The 12,404-nt window shown below is 41.3% G+C and overlaps 1 long non-coding RNA gene across 1 annotated transcript in view; it reads right to left on the reverse strand.

The window, feature by feature from the left end:
- Positions 1 to 12,404, reverse strand: part of LOC107989492 (uncharacterized) — a 33,153-nt gene that overhangs the window by 685 nt on the left and 20,064 nt on the right. The window lies entirely within an intron of this gene.

Consider the following 12,404-nt stretch of genomic DNA (forward strand, 5'->3'; position numbering starts at 1 on the left):
CACACACCCCACCCCCCCCTCGCTCTAACTTCTCACACTGTAACTTTATTAACAGTTCCAACAGATGTAGCATCAACACTTCAGTAAAACCTGCTGTAAACTCACCCCACTGTCATCAAATATTTAAAAAACTCAGATCTTTGGAATCACTTTCTGATTGGTTCTTACTGATAAAACTCCCCCTAAAACCCCCCCCCCCAAAAAAAACAAACAAATCAAACAATTCAAACTCCAGAACACACACATGAGCAGCTGTCGACCCTAATCTGTGATTGAAGCAAGAGTCAAGAATTCCCTTCTTCCTTGATGTTTTATGGCCGTACATAAACCAGATTTAAAAAAAGAAGAAAAATTGTTCCGATTGTCATTCGTAGTTATTACACATCAACTTCTAATCACTTTCGTAACAAGACAGGGATTCTCTCCTAGGGTTTTTTTTTTTCTTTTTTTCTGGCCCACTGCACCACCGTCCGATGACGGGGCTGCCGTCTTAGCGGTGTCTGATCCAGCGCCAGGGCTTGAACCTCCATTCATATTTGATCCAAAAGTCGCCAGCTGGAACAGACCACATGGCCAACCCTGCACCAGATGAGCCAAACACTGGAGAGATCGACTGGGAAGACGGGAAGCGTCTGATTGGACGGCTCTGGGCTGTAGGCGTGTCAAGGTTCATCTGCTTAAATAACACATTGTTTTATGACTTAGTGACGTGTGGCACACTTTTATGTTGTGATTCACCCTGTGCCCGTACATGGTACCTAGCCACATGCTATGTCATGTGTTGATTGGCTGTAAAGAGAGTAGAAGAAGAACAGTGTGTATCAGCAGTGTCTGCGTCAGTTTCATTAATGAATCGACGTAGGCAGGTTATAAACATTATGACGTTTTGGAATTGATCGTACGTTATAGAAAGAGAAAAATGATTGGACTAAAACTATTAATATCGAAAGTCTGACCCGAAGTGAAAACACTGCAAAACTAAAGATTCGTTTTTTTAAGGAAGTGAGGGCCAAAAATCTGTTCAACGGTGAAAAAGTACCACGAACAGAACTCGACCCCGTTCTGTACTACACGTCCACGCAGTATTAAAGTATTGTAGTATTGCAGTATTAAGTACAGCTGCAGACGCAGGTGTTGTTTAAATGGTAAAACCCAGCACATAAATCTGAAACCAAACAGTCTGGAATTAAGACTCCGACACTCATGTGAGCCTGTGTGTGTGTGTGTGTGTGTGAAGGTGGTGTAAACAACAGGGATTAAGCCATCACACATCAGGTGATTAGAGGTGATTAGGGCTCACACCTCCAGGCACCACCACAACCTCACAAACCTCACACTAATCCAACACTCGGACAAACGCACGGGAACAGAAACAATAGGAACGCATTCCAGTGGAAACGCCATTATGTGGGTTACAAGTTAAGAGGATTACCTCAGCTGTTTAACAGCTCACCTCGGTTCTACTACACCACTCCATAAACTTCTCTCTCACAGATGACCGGCCGCACCACCACCACATGTAGAGGTGTTAAAGCAGCCATGACGGAGGAGGGGCAACGACAACACCAACCACAGCCAACACCTGTCCCCACTTAAAATCTGACTGGGTGGGAAGAGGAGCAGCTCCCAGAAGCCACCTCTTCTATTTGTGGAAAAAGCTGCGTACACATGTGACCAGTGGGGGAGTGAATGGGTCAGTGCTTCTCACACACCCTTCTGTGCTCCATCAAACACCCAGCGTGGAGCCTCAGACAGCTCACTCTGCCCACCGAGATGCGGGGTCCGAGCGGGTGAGGAGCCCCGTAGGTGGGGGTCACTCTGCCGCATTAAGATGGGGGGATGAATGTGGGGCAGACTGTGGAGGGGTAGGTGGGTGGGGGGGGGTTAGGAGGGGACACGCATTCAGCGAAATTAACTCTTCACTTCCCCTCATTCTCCTCACCCCCTCCCCTCCCTTCCACTACTGGTGAGGGTTCAAAGGTCAGAGTCCATTTATCATCTCAAACACAAACAGGATGATTAATAGGAACAGAGAAATCTCACAGTCAGCGCTTCAATCATCCGGTGAATCCACAGCAGCTTCAGGCTCTGGAATCAGAACCAGACTCGACCCGGTGTCAGCAGTGACTCAGTGACATATTGAAGATTGAGTGATTTATTACATTATTGACTCCTGGCTCTTTTTCCTACTGTAACATGTTGTTGTTTCCAAAGACTCATTTAGGTTTCATTAAAAAAATTTAAAAAAATAAAATTTGTATTTTCCCAGTCTGGGATCAATAAAGTATATATATATATATATATAAGATATAAAAAAGATATATATATATAAATATATATATATATATATATATATCTTTCTAAAGAATCTGAAAAATAATTCCCTTACATTCCCTTTATATCCACAGAGGTTGAATGTTGAGAGACTTTCACCAAAATATCACTCAGTGAAGATTGTTTTTTTTTCACACTATGGGTTCATTTTAGAGTGGTTTCACAGCTGTTTCTTTTTAAAACTACTCCTGAAGACGGATGACGAGGAACGTGGACTGGAGTAAAAAGAATCATCTCCACGACACCGAGTGTCTTCAGAAAGATTGTCTGGATAACTGAGTTACAGCAGTAGTGGATCAGATCTCTTACTGTGATTCAATCTCCAGTCTTTGAAAGCATATTATAATAGTCAACACAAAGGTTGGTTAAATCAATCAAAGACAGATGTTTTAATTTAAAAACAAAAATAATAAGAGTCGTCTCCGAGTCGTCAAGTCCAAGAGCTTTGAGTTTTGTTGGATGTCGTCGCCCAGTGTGGAGCCGTGTGATTCAAAATGTTTGACCAAACGTCCAGGAAAATCTAGTTAAAATGTTTGAAGCTTTAAGCTCCATCTGATGTTTTTTTGTTTTCTCGAACCTGGAAAAAAAGACAAAGGTGTAGAAGAAGAAGAAGAAGATTTAAAAAGACAAAGGTGTAGAAGAAGAAGATTCTCCCAACACTCCGCCTTCGCCCAAAACACAAGGCTAAATCGGCGTTATAGCTCAGAGTTGCGGAGCTACATCGTTGCCACGATAATCATTTCACTAAATAATTATCGTGGTTAAAATGTTTATTTGGAAAAGTCCTAAAACAAGCAAATAAATAATATATTCAATGGATTCAGTGGAAAATGTCGGCAATCTGTTTAAGGTTTTAGTGACTTTGAGCAAGGCAGTAAAGATGACAGTCAATCCGTCCAGAGACAGTGAAGTAGTGAAGCCTACGAGGTACACGCTACACAGCAAAGACACCGTACTACAATAATAACGTACATATACTGTACATGAATCAGATCACAAACTACTGTGTATTATCTAACTGTACTAACACTGTATCCTCCAGCTGTAATAGTATACGGTGCCTGTACTAACACTGTATCCTCCAGCTGTTATAGTATACGGTGTACAGTGTGTACAGTGTGTACAGTTCATTTCATGCATGAGTTTCAGGTTGAAACAGTAGAGGAAGGTGAGTTTTGTTCAGATTATTTTCACTCGGTCGTGCAGATCCTGTGTCCACCACACTCTGAGCAGCGGCAGTAATTAATACGATCTGATTGGCTGCAATAATTCGTTCTTCCACCAGGCAAATATTGTCTTATGAAATAGAGAACTAACATTAATGCTACCAGCGGTGTTCTAACGCACCATGAAAATGAGTCGTGTTTTTCTTCTTCCTCGGGGGAGGAGGCAGAAGGACTTTAAAGGAGCAGACCCACTTTTTTGTCATGGACGACTGTGAAGAATCACCGCTAACCTGTGAAACAGAACGCCACGGAGGAGCACGGATGAAGAAATTACTGCCAGCTGGACTGGAATGCATGTCATGAGCGATGTTCCAGTCAGAGCCAAGCTGAGTTTCAGCTCTGTGAAATTAGGGAGGATTTTCAGTGATGGCCCAGTCCGGTCCAGATGGTCCAACTGGGACCAATCTCCGTCACAGAGAAAAACGTCTCTTTACGAGTTCGGAAATAAACATTGTGCTTATTTTGAGTGTGTAACAGCAATAGATTAAAGAAACTGCGACAACTTCAATGAATTATCGTCTCGAGAGCGTAATGTTTCAGCACAAGCTCTGCTACACGCTCCGCTACAGTCCATCTGCTGCGGAGTGACTTCTACAGAGATGGAGAACAAAGCTTCTAACGATGAGAAATCTAACGTCACCTCACAACACGCAGTCATTTACATCTGGACACGTTTCATCACACACGTCATCAGACAATATCACTGTCCGCTGATGTCATACGCAAGTTCCCAAGCAGATCCCCAGCTGAGCGTTAGCCCACCAGAACGAGAACGACCCCGATGAATATTCAAGATTCACACAATGGCGTCGGCCGAATCGCTCTGCACAGATTGACGCTTTGAAGTCCCCAAAGGAAAACTGAAGGGAGAGAAAAATGTCATTCATATGGAGTGAAAAGGCTGTCACAACATTATACTCTTAACCCACCCCCCCACCACCCTCTGTCACGCTGTCTCATTCTCTGTCACAGTCTGTCTCACTGTCCTTTTCTTTCTTCATGTGACGACGCAGTGAGACGTTGAAAAGCTCTGATACATCATCACCTCCGTTCAATCATTTTTCTTCTTCTTCTTCTTCTTGTTCCAACATTTGGCCACTAAGTAGATCACATGACCGACCGACTGACCTCTCAAGACTGCGGCTGTCAAAATGAGAGATGATCCATAGTTGAAAAATAATTGGATTTTGAAAAACATGAATCGTACGTAGAACGACGACACGTTACTTTGAGATACTGTAAGGAGGACTTCAACTTCAGGTCGGATCCTGGGCTTGGGGCCAAACCAGCCTCACCAGGCGCAGGGCAATAAGTAAGTCAACGACTGGGGCAACTGTCAAATGGATTGTGGGGGAACGACTAGACAAGGACTTGACTAGTCTAGGAGGATTGACAACGCCTCTAGTTCGCAGATTTTTTGCGGTGGGTCTTTGAACGCAACTACAGCGATAGGAGAGGGATTCAGAGTAAATCTGAAGTTTCTGACGTCTTTCTGTGAAAGTTATTCTGTCTCACGACTGTGACCCAGACAGGGGAACAAACATGAATCCACATCCACGTAGACGGTCTACAGTATCAGGTTGGAGCCATTATGAGACTTCAGTTCCAGCAGACTTCCTCTGGGAAGTCATATATTCTGCCACAGAAACCTGGAGCTAAGATAAACTAGCAGCAGAGTTGCCTTCGAGTCAGGTTTTCATTGTTTTCACAACATGGTAGAACTGTAAAAACCAGAAAACAAATCTTTTCGGGATGTTTACATTTTTAAAATAAATCCAGATTTCTGTGTTGTATTTAACGATGTCCAGGTGTTTTTTTTTATTGACCACTCCTCAGAAAGACAAACTGACCTTTGGGGACATTAAAGTTAGACTTTAACATATTTTATAACACTCAGTACGATCCGTGTACAGGTAGCAGTTCCACTCCTGGCAGCCTCTCAGTGTGTGTGGTAGTGATTCTACATCAGGTCCTGAATGTTAAAACATCTGTAGGAATGTATCACTGTTCTGACAGGGTGTATATAACGTCAGTCACACTGACTGTAGTGTTGACTCAAATGTAGAGATCCAAAACCTGCTTCCCTAAAGTCAGACTGTACTACTCTGTGTAGTACTACTGTAATACTACTTATATTTAAAAATTAAAACAAACGATTGATTAAATACGTGTGGTCCATATTCACAGCTGCTCTAGTTCGCAGATTTTTCACTGATTGGTGACCCGACTTAACCTTTACCAGTGAAGACGGTTGGACTCAAAGTATTGGTGCTAAAATCAGCTCAGTTTATGGACTGTGTTAGACTGAAGGAGGCACCGACTGAAGAGTTTTAATGGACCCACTGGAGACAGTTGTGGTGAAAACCTGAGGCCTGTGAAGAGTCTCATCTGCTGTTAATGAATTAATTAATTATGAGTAATGTACAATATTTTGTTGATGTTATTTTTACATAAAAAACTGCATTACTAGTATAAAACACTGATATTTATACTTATATAGTAAATTATATACTTATATAGTAATAATAATTATTATTATTTTCTATTATTATTAGTATTTTATTATTAATATTTTTATTATTTTGTACATAATAATAATAATAATAATTATTATTATTATTATTGTTATTATTACAATAATAACAATAATACTACCCGTACTAATAATAATAATAATAATAATAATAATAACCACCATCCTCATCATCATCAATAACTATTGTCATCGTCATCAATATCATCATACACATAACCTTTCATCACCATTATCAGCATTGTACCCCTCCTTCTTCTGCACATCATCATCATCATCATCATCATCATCATCATCATCATCATCATCATCACCATCATCATCATCATCATCATCATCATCCTCTTTATCCTCATATCATAACCACATGCTTATTGTCATAATTGACAGACAAATTGACTTTGCCAAACCAAAGTGAATTCTGGGAACTGGATCATCCTGTGTTTCCAGTGAATCAGTTCACTCCAGTCAATCCACTGATTCAACTCCATCATCAGACGTGACTTGTTCACCAAGCAGAAACCAACCTGTGATTTCTGATCCTGTCCCAATTATTCTATAATATTAAAAATCAAAATAAATAACCTGTATGAGTCATTTGACCTGGGTGAAAAAAACAAATCAACTTAATCACCGCTCATTAAAAAACTTCTTTTAGGTTAAACAGGGTTTCTCTCCAAAAACACTTTCTACTTCAACTATTTCTAACCGTGTTAATGTCCATTAATGTCTGTGACAATAATGGTGATATTTTTTTAAAAACACACACAACCTCAGTGAAACATTTGCTGCACAGACAAACAACAAGTGAATGATTGTAAACCAGGAAAAGCTGGAGCTAGAACTCAGCGAAGAACCGATTCAGAAGCCTCCGAATCAGAACCTTAATGACTCGGAACCAAACCGTAATCTCTTTGTGTTCGACTAGAACTGAATCACAACAGTGAACAGTGAACAGGCAGTCCGTAATCTCTTTGTGTTCGACTAGAACAGTGAACAGGCAGCTCCCTCTGGAACAACTGGTCCTGAACACACCTGCGGCTCAGGTTTCAGCCGGTGTTTACAAAGACAACCACACAACCTGTCCGGCTTCACACGCAGCCGTTAACGAAGCCGCTTTTCCACCACCACCACCACAACCAGCCGGCCAGGAACAGTCAGATGAAATACGTGGGCTCTGATGGTGAAGGACTAACATCACTGAATGTGTCTGTTTTTAATCTGCCAGCCATCACTGATTCCTCCACACTTCTGTTCCTGTTCATTTTCTGGCCACTCGATCACTTCACTCCCACATCTTACATAACCGCTCACGGAGCGACGCAGGCACGGAGCAGAGGTTTAAACACTGAGTACCAGTGTGTAAACCAACACTTAATCATTTTGACTGGTGAGGGTTTGCCGAAGAACAGGTGAGCCAACATTTTATTTAGTATGAAGTACCAACCTCGGAGAAAAAAACGAGGAATGTACTGTGAAAGGCCTTGGTTGACTTTCTCCATCTTATAACCAAAATAACTCTTGTCATGTAGAAACTTACCAAACCTACTAAACCTTGGCCCAAACCTTTTCAATAACAAGGAGTTTTGGAACTGAATTTAAAAGTGAGCAAATTTGGCTCACTAAATCATTTTTTTACGGCCCATGGGGAGCTTAAAAATAATTTAACAAAGTTTAAAAAACAAATGGTGTTAGATCAATACATTTAAAATGTAGACTGTCAAGATTTTTGTTGGGGCGACACAGGGGTTCAAAGTGGTGTGGACCAATGACAAAAAAGGTGATTCTTCTTCTGCTGTTGGACCAAGTACTTGTACTTGTACTTGTCAAGTCTTGGATGTTGGACAAGGTTCCAAGAAAACTGAAGATGAAAATATTTCAATCAAAGGATGAATCAATTGTTCATGAACAAGAAGTATTGGGAAACAAAAGCTGTTGTTGCCAACTCAACCAGGAGCATTTAATGACGATGTCTCGTTGCTAAGTGTTAGCTGGGCTGTGTCCAGAGGACGCCACAAACCAAAGGCTCTAATTAGGGGTTCCTGTGACGCTTTCACCGGGGGTCAAAACACTGGCCCACAAACCGGCTGTGACCCTTACACCTGTCTGGTCGCATTAAACTGCAACATGGCTGCACAGAGAGGGGGCGTCGGCACCAACACATTATCACTGAGTCTGGGGTTGTTTTTTTTTTTACCCAGATACACACTGACACGACGAGAAGGAAACAAGATTTAAGGATGGAAAGTGAAAATAAAATACACGCAGCAGTGCAGAGTAAACTCACAGACGCACAGAAGAGTATTTTGAGTGGCAAGTACTTTAGTTTCTGGGCTGAGAATGACAGCAACGTCTTATTTCTAATTAATTTCCCAAAGGGAACTCCCGAGGGATGAATAGAGTTCTACTCTTCTACTGTTACTATTTAGATAGATATATATTTATCCAGCTATCTATCTATCTATCTATCTATCTATCTATCTAGATAGCGAGATAGATAGCTATTTATCAAGCTAGCTATCTAGCTAGCTATTATCTATCCATCCCTCTGTCTCTTTTTTCCAAAGCGTACACATCAGAACTTCTTCTTAAAGGCACTTCTCAGAGAACCTTGACATTAAACTCACCAAGCAGCTCCTCCACATGTGTGCGTGTCAAAAGTTCATGCCCTCCTTCCACTATTCACACTGCCAAAACAAAAAGATCCCAGGGCGAGCCGGCCTCCCGTACTCCTCTAACAAGACTGATTAGTACCGAGTTGCTCCTCCTGACTCCTGCACCAATTAGTCCTGCTTTGGTGGCTGGAGTACTAAAAACCAGCAGAGCGGGACTGGAATGGGGTCAAAGACATGAATAAAAGTCTGAGTGTGAACAGAGCAGATGAAAAATGTGACCTTTAAGTCTTAGATGTGGGGAAATAAAGTACAATAACAAGAATAACGTGTTGATCCCTTAAAAACTCAGAGCACTTGTTTCCTACGTAGCATCAAATGAGGCTGTAATTATGGGAAAACGGTGGTGTATTTACCATATCACATGCCCCCATTAACACGCACTCATTATCTGTGTGCACAAAGCGTGTGTAAGAATGTCACAGCAAAGCTGTAGTGAAAAAAAAAAAAGACTGGACAAAGCTGTAAAAAAAAGACAAAAAACTCAAATGAATTTTAGAAAAAAATTATACTTTAGTCGTTTTCTGGTCAAATTTCATGTCGTATTTCATGTTGTGACAGCCGTACAAGTATTTTATATCACTGATTTGATGAGTGGTATATAAAACAATAACAACAACAACAACAACAATAATAATAATAATAATAATAATTTGAACTTCTGCTTGTGTTAACAGCAGATCTGCCCCTAACAGGCGCCAAGTATGTGCTTCCTCTGGGAATCGAACCCTCTGCTTTCCGAGGCAGGCACGCTAACTGATACACCATGGAACCACGTTATATAAAGTGATGATGACAAATGTGACACAGCACATGCATTGAAGAATGTATACAACACGAGACAAGACTAACAACAGCCATTCATACCCCTGTGGAGGGGCTGGTACCACAGGGAGGGAGGGGGGGGGCAGGTGGAGTTGAACTGAGAGGCACGTGGACTGGCCTGACTTGCCCCCGGGCAGAAACCACTGGGTCTAAAAATCTGGATTAATGATGTTTACTTAAATGTTCTTACGAATTTAATCAAATAAGAGTATGATTGAGAGCTGAGAGGAGTAAAGGCAGGAGGGGGAGGTGGGAGGGGGGAGGAGAGGGAGAGGAAAGGAGGGAGTCATCTTTTCCATCTACACACTCACCCCTCCTCCCCTTGACTGCGGTGCTGAAAGCTCTTTTGTGTGTTTGTTAGCGGTGTGAAGGCTACACTGATACAGCCCACGCAATCGTCACCTCTTTCACTGCGGCCTGACTGGCAACGTTTTAGCAACATCTTTAGGCGTGGCTACTGAGCAGCCGCTCTTCGTACTGAAGTACAGAAGAAATACTGCAGTTTTTATTTTCCAGGAATACGACACCGAGCCGCATGTGATGAAGATAAGCTTCAGTCAAGGTTAAGATGATTAAGTTATCAGCACTTTAGCAGCAGCAGCCAACGACAATAAAACTGTAGGGAACGCTGAAAAGCTAGCATTAGCATACATGCTGTGACCGTCACCTGCTGAATGTTGGCGAGTGTTCACACGAGTTCATGTTATTAGCTGTTGGTTCTCTGAACTGACAGAACCTCACAGCTGTGGATACTGTTAGTTTTATTCTCACGCCATAACAAAACCATGTGACTAAAGGGTTGGGGTTTTTTTCCCCACTTATCTGACTACAGGAGCTAATTGGTAGTACACCGCACACACACAGAAGTGAGAAAAACAAGCGAGGACATTGTGCTAGCATCTGCCTAGAAACAGAAAGCAATAAGTGATGAATGAATGTAATGAATTTCCTTTATTTTTACAAGGTATAATGACTTGGCCAGTAGGTGGCAGTTATGCAAATTTGAGTATGCTGACCTGTGTTACCTTTCACCTCAGTCAGTCCTGCTCTCCACACAATAACAACAGGGGCAGACGGTAGGCTAATTCTGACCATGCTAAAGAAGCTAATTGAGCTAACTGGTGTGCTAGAGCTAATTATTCCACGTTTGCAGTTCTATCTTGAGCAACAAAAGTTTATGCAGAACACTGTTCTTCGACTAAGGTAGAGCGGACGTGACACAGCGCCACATACAGGCCTGGCATATGTATTACAAGTCCCAGATACAAGAGTTATAACACCGATTCGTGCTTGCGTTTAGACAAAGACGAAAAACTGCTTCTTCACTACATACTGGTCCAGAGAGCAGGTTTTGTTTGCGCTAAATCCGTGTAAATGTTCCGTGTCTGGAGGCTAATGTAGTCGTATCGTATCGTTGACATGTAAACAGGCGCCTTTACCTAACATGTTAAATTGACCTCAGGTGTGAATGTGAGTGTGAATAATGTTCATAAAATATGAAGTGAGAACTCAACCCTGAAAGTGTGTCAGTTCATGTGAAGGTCAAGTATGAACTTGAGTTTAAACCTCAGCTTTTTAAGAAACCAAAGTTTTGTTCGTTCACAATCAGTCAGTCAACAGGACTCTAACGACCGCCTCGACTTCTCGCTCTCTTCGCTCAACATTCCCTCTGGTTGTTTAACACCCGATGCTAATCTCTGTGCTCCAAAAGTCAGATAAGACTTCCCTCTTCATTTCACGAGGGTCTGGCTGAGTGTTAAACCATCTGCTCCTGCTGCCGACGGGAAACCCAGAGGCCTCGTGCTCTTGGCAGGGAAACTCCTGCTCTCGGCTGGCTGACCCCCAGCCCATCTGTCAGTCAGACACTTTTTCACTCATTTAGGACAAACGTTCACAGAGAGCGTGGGCGAATCTCCTTTAGTGATTATTGATCCGGTGTTACACTGACACCTGTTACTGTCTTCAAAAACAAAAGTTTGAACAAAAACTTCACACTCATCTTAGATATTATGTTTCACGCTCACATCCTGGAGATTTGAATCCATTTGTCTCTGCTGGTGTATTTATTATTTTAGGCACCGCATTTGTTCTGGGGCTAAGTGTGGAGTCATAAAAATACTTTTAAGTGAGTCAAGTACCATTTGGAGTACTCGTCTTCTCTTTGTGTATTTGTGGTGGAGTGTTGAGAGTGTGTGCTAACAGTTCACATCTGTCTAAAATGATGACGAATTTATTATTAGTTAAAGGTTTAACATTTCACCTCAGTTTTACAAAAGTATGTTTTTATAAAACATCTTGGTACAACTATATTATTTTACTGTCAAAACTTTTTTTTAGATATTTCGTTTTTCCTGATCCTCTGTAGGAAATAAAAAAATGGCCTCAATTGTCTGTGAACAAACAGCAAATAAATCATTCTTTTCTATTCTATTATACTTTAGTTTGAGTTATAACGAATAACGAAGATTTGTATTGGCATTTTCTTGTTTGTTCTCATGTTTCCATTTACTTAATGATAATTATTTTTTAATTAGTTATTTTTTAACCTTATAAGAAACCTTTATTTCCAGAAAGTGTTCCGACCTTCTGTTTATTTAGAAAAACCCAAAATAAATTCTGATAAAATCAAAAGTTCACCTTCTCTCATTCAACAATCTGAAACTATGGTCAACGTAGAAACGCCACAGATTCTATTCTATTCTTTTCAATTCTATAGAGTTTCCCTCCAAGTATCAGTTGAAGCTCGTTCCCTGACGATGAGAGATTCATTGTTTGGCATTCTGGTGCATGTAAATCTTTCTCTCTCCTGGGATT

This window comes from Cynoglossus semilaevis, chromosome 14 (assembly GCF_000523025.1).
Source record: "Cynoglossus semilaevis isolate Cse_v1.0 chromosome 14, Cse_v1.0, whole genome shotgun sequence".
Taxonomy (NCBI): domain Eukaryota; kingdom Metazoa; phylum Chordata; class Actinopteri; order Pleuronectiformes; family Cynoglossidae; genus Cynoglossus; species Cynoglossus semilaevis.